Below are 5,000 nucleotides of genomic sequence, written 5' to 3' on the forward strand. Positions count from 1 at the left end.
AGCCCTGTGCCACCCGGGGGGTTCCAGGGTGCTGAGATGGCTGACGTTTTGCTCCGCTCTCGACGGTCACCGCGCAACGCAAGAACAGGCCAAAAACTGGCCAAAACGGCCCAAAAACGGGCCAAAACTGGCCATTTTTGGCTGCGCGAGCGAGCGGCGAGCGGCGGACAGCGAGCGAAGCGAGAGGCAGCACCGTCCCTGCTATACGAAAGCCCCATCCAGCCCTGTGCCACCCGGGGGGTTCCAGGGTGCTGAGATGGCTGACATTTTGCTCCGCTCACGACGGTCGCCGCGGCACACAAGAACAGCCCAAAAACAGGCCAAAACAGCCCAAAAACGGGCCAAAACTGGCCATTTTTGGCTGCGCGAGCGAGCAGCGAGCGGCGGACAGCGAGCGAAGCGAGAGGCAGCACCGTCCCTGCTATACGAAAGCCCCATCCAGCCCTGTGCCACCCGGGGGGTTCCAGGGTGCTGAGATGGCTGACGTTTTGCTCCGCTCACGACGGTCGCCGCGGCACGCAAGAACAGGCCAAAAACTGGCCAAAACAGCCCAAAAACGGGCCAAAACTGGCCATTTTTTGCTGCGCGAGCGAGCGGAGAGCGGCGAACAGCGAGCGAAGCGCGAGGCAGCACCGTCCCTGCTATACGAAAGCCCCATCCAGCCCTGTGCCACCCGGGGGGTTCCAGGGTGCTGAGATGGCTGACATTTTGCTCCGCTCACGACGGTCACCGCGCCACACAAGAACAGCCCAAAAACAGGCCAAAACAGCCCAAAAACGGGCCAAAACTGGCCATTTTTGGCTGCGCGAGCGAGCGGCGAGCGGCGAACAGCGAGCGAAGCGAGAGGCAGCACCGTCCCTGCTATACGAAAGCCCCATCCAGCCCTGTGCCACCCGGGGGGTTCCAGGGTGCTGAGATGGCTGACGTTTTGCTCCGCTCACGACGGTCACCGCACCACGCAAGAACAGGCCAAAAACTGGCCAAAACAGCCCAAAAACGGGCCAAAACTGGCCATTTTTGGCTGCGCGAGCGAGCGGCGAGCGGCGAACAGCGAGCGAAGCGAGAGGCAGCACCGTCCCTGCTATACGAAAGCCCCATCCAGCCCTGTGCCACCCGGGGGGTTCCAGGGTGCTGAGATGGCTGACGTTTTGCTCCGCTCTCGACGGTCACCGCGCAATGCAAGAACAGGCCAAAAACTGGCCAAAACGGCCCAAAAACGGGCCAAAACTGGCCATTTTTGGCTGCGCGAGCGGCGAGCGGCGGACAGCGAGCGAAGCGAGAGGCAGCACCGTCCCTGCTATACGAAAGCCCCATCCAGCCCTGTGCCACCCGGGGGGTTCCAGGGTGCTGAGATGGCTGACGTTTTGCTCCGCTCTCGACGGTCACCGCGCAATGCAAGAACAGGCCAAAAACTGGCCAAAACGGCCCAAAAACGGGCCAAAACTGGCCATTTTTGGCTGCGCGAGCGAGCGGCGAGCGGCGGACAGCGAGCGAAGCGAGAGGCAGCACCGTCCCTGCTATACGAAAGCCCCATCCAGCCCTGTGCCACCCGGGGGGTTCCAGGGTGCTGAGATGGCTGACGTTTTGCTCCGCTCTCGACGGTCACCGCGCAATGCAAGAACAGGCCAAAAACTGGCCAAAACGGCCCAAAAACGGGCCAAAACTGGCCATTTTTGGCTGCACGAGCGAGCGGCGAGCGGCGGACAGCGAGCGAAGCGAGAGGCAGCACCGTCCCTGCTATACGAAAGCCCCATCCAGCCCTGTGCCACCCGGGGGGTTCCAGGGTGCTGAGATGGCTGACGTTTTGCTCCGCTCTCGACGGTCACCGCGCAATGCAAGAACAGGCCAAAAACTGGCCAAAACGGCCCAAAAACGGGCCAAAACTGGCCATTTTTGGCTGCACGAGCGAGCGGCGAGCGGCGGACAGCGAGCGAAGCGAGAGGCAGCACCGTCCCTGCTATACGAAAGCCCCATCCAGCCCTGTGCCACCCGGGGGGTTCCAGGGTGCTGAGATGGCTGACGTTTTGCTCCGCTCTCGACGGTCACCGCGCAATGCAAGAACAGGCCAAAAACTGGCCAAAACGGCCCAAAAACGGGCCAAAACTGGCCATTTTTGGCTGCACGAGCGAGCGGCGAGCGGCGGACAGCGAGCGAAGCGAGAGGCAGCACCGTCCCTGCTATACGAAAGCCCCATCCAGCCCTGTGCCACCCGGGGGGTTCCAGGGTGCTGAGATGGCTGACGTTTTGCTCCGCTCTCGACGGTCACCGCGCAATGCAAGAACAGGCCAAAAACTGGCCAAAACGGCCCAAAAACGGGCCAAAACTGGCCATTTTTGGCTGCGCGAGCGAGCGGCGAGCGGCGGACAGCGAGCGAAGCGAGAGGCAGCACCGTCCCTGCTATACGAAAGCCCCATCCAGCCCTGTGCCACCCGGGGGGTTCCAGGGTGCTGAGATGGCTGACGTTTTGCTCCGCTCTCGACGGTCACCGCGCAATGCAAGAACAGGCCAAAAACTGGCCAAAACGGCCCAAAAACGGGCCAAAACTGGCCATTTTTGGCTGCACGAGCGAGCGGCGAGCGGCGGACAGCGAGCGAAGCGAGAGGCAGCACCGTCCCTGCTATACGAAAGCCCCATCCAGCCCTGTGCCACCCGGGGGGTTCCAGGGTGCTGAGATGGCTGACGTTTTGCTCCGCTCTCGACGGTCACCGCGCAATGCAAGAACAGGCCAAAAACTGGCCAAAACGGCCCAAAAACGGGCCAAAACTGGCCATTTTTGGCTGCACGAGCGAGCGGCGAGCGGCGGACAGCGAGCGAAGCGAGAGGCAGCACCGTCCCTGCTATACGAAAGCCCCATCCAGCCCTGTGCCACCCGGGGGGGTTCCAGGGTGCTGAGATGGCTGACGTTTTGCTCCGCTCTCGACGGTCACCGCGCAATGCAAGAACAGGCCAAAAACTGGCCAAAACGGCCCAAAAACGGGCCAAAACTGGCCATTTTTGGCTGCACGAGCGAGCGGCGAGCGGCGGACAGCGAGCGAAGCGAGAGGCAGCACCGTCCCTGCTATACGAAAGCCCCATCCAGCCCTGTGCCACCCGGGGGGTTCCAGGGTGCTGAGATGGCTGACGTTTTGCTCCGCTCTCGACGGTCACCGCGCAATGCAAGAACAGGCCAAAAACTGGCCAAAACGGCCCAAAAACGGGCCAAAACTGGCCATTTTTGGCTGCGCGAGCGAGCGGCGAGCGGCGGACAGCGAGCGAAGCGAGAGGCAGCACCGTCCCTGCTATACGAAAGCCCCATCCAGCCCTGTGCCACCCGGGGGGTTCCAGGGTGCTGAGATGGCTGACGTTTTGCTCCGCTCTCGACGGTCACCGCGCAATGCAAGAACAGGCCAAAAACTGGCCAAAACGGCCCAAAAACGGGCCAAAACTGGCCATTTTTGGCTGCACGAGCGAGCGGCGAGCGGCGGACAGCGAGCGAAGCGAGAGGCAGCACCGTCCCTGCTATACGAAAGCCCCATCCAGCCCTGTGCCACCCGGGGGGTTCCAGGGTGCTGAGATGGCTGACGTTTTGCTCCGCTCTCGACGGTCACCGCGCAATGCAAGAACAGGCCAAAAACTGGCCAAAACGGCCCAAAAACGGGCCAAAACTGGCCATTTTTGGCTGCACGAGCGAGCGGCGAGCGGCGGACAGCGAGCGAAGCGAGAGGCAGCACCGTCCCTGCTATACGAAAGCCCCATCCAGCCCTGTGCCACCCGGGGGGTTCCAGGGTGCTGAGATGGCTGACGTTTTGCTCCGCTCTCGACGGTCACCGCGCAATGCAAGAACAGGCCAAAAACTGGCCAAAACGGCCCAAAAACGGGCCAAAACTGGCCATTTTTGGCTGCACGAGCGAGCGGCGAGCGGCGGACAGCGAGCGAAGCGAGAGGCAGCACCGTCCCTGCTATACGAAAGCCCCATCCAGCCCTGTGCCACCCGGGGGGTTCCAGGGTGCTGAGATGGCTGACGTTTTGCTCCGCTCTCGACGGTCACCGCGCAATGCAAGAACAGGCCAAAAACTGGCCAAAACGGCCCAAAAACGGGCCAAAACTGGCCATTTTTGGCTGCACGAGCGAGCGGCGAGCGGCGGACAGCGAGCGAAGCGAGAGGCAGCACCGTCCCTGCTATACGAAAGCCCCATCCAGCCCTGTGCCACCCGGGGGGTTCCAGGGTGCTGAGATGGCTGACGTTTTGCTCCGCTCTCGACGGTCACCGCGCAATGCAAGAACAGGCCAAAAACTGGCCAAAACGGCCCAAAAACGGGCCAAAACTGGCCATTTTTGGCTGCACGAGCGAGCGGCGAGCGGCGGACAGCGAGCGAAGCGAGAGGCAGCACCGTCCCTGCTATACGAAAGCCCCATCCAGCCCTGTGCCACCCGGGGGGTTCCAGGGTGCTGAGATGGCTGACGTTTTGCTCCGCTCTCGACGGTCACCGCGCAATGCAAGAACAGGCCAAAAACTGGCCAAAACGGCCCAAAAACGGGCCAAAACTGGCCATTTTTGGCTGCACGAGCGAGCGGCGAGCGGCGGACAGCGAGCGAAGCGAGAGGCAGCACCGTCCCTGCTATACGAAAGCCCCATCCAGCCCTGTGCCACCCGGGGGGTTCCAGGGTGCTGAGATGGCTGACGTTTTGCTCCGCTCTCGACGGTCACCGCGCAATGCAAGAACAGGCCAAAAACTGGCCAAAACGGCCCAAAAACGGGCCAAAACTGGCCATTTTTGGCTGCACGAGCGAGCGGCGAGCGGCGGACAGCGAGCGAAGCGAGAGGCAGCACCGTCCCTGCTATACGAAAGCCCCATCCAGCCCTGTGCCACCCGGGGGGTTCCAGGGTGCTGAGATGGCTGACGTTTTGCTCCGCTCTCGACGGTCACCGCGCAATGCAAGAACAGGCCAAAAACTGGCCAAAACGGCCCAAAAACGGGCCAAAACTGGCCATTTTTGGCTGCACGAGCGAGCGGCGAGCG

This window comes from Musa acuminata, unplaced genomic scaffold (genome assembly GCF_036884655.1).
Source record: "Musa acuminata AAA Group cultivar baxijiao unplaced genomic scaffold, Cavendish_Baxijiao_AAA HiC_scaffold_521, whole genome shotgun sequence".
Classification (NCBI taxonomy): Eukaryota; Viridiplantae; Streptophyta; class Magnoliopsida; order Zingiberales; family Musaceae; genus Musa; species Musa acuminata.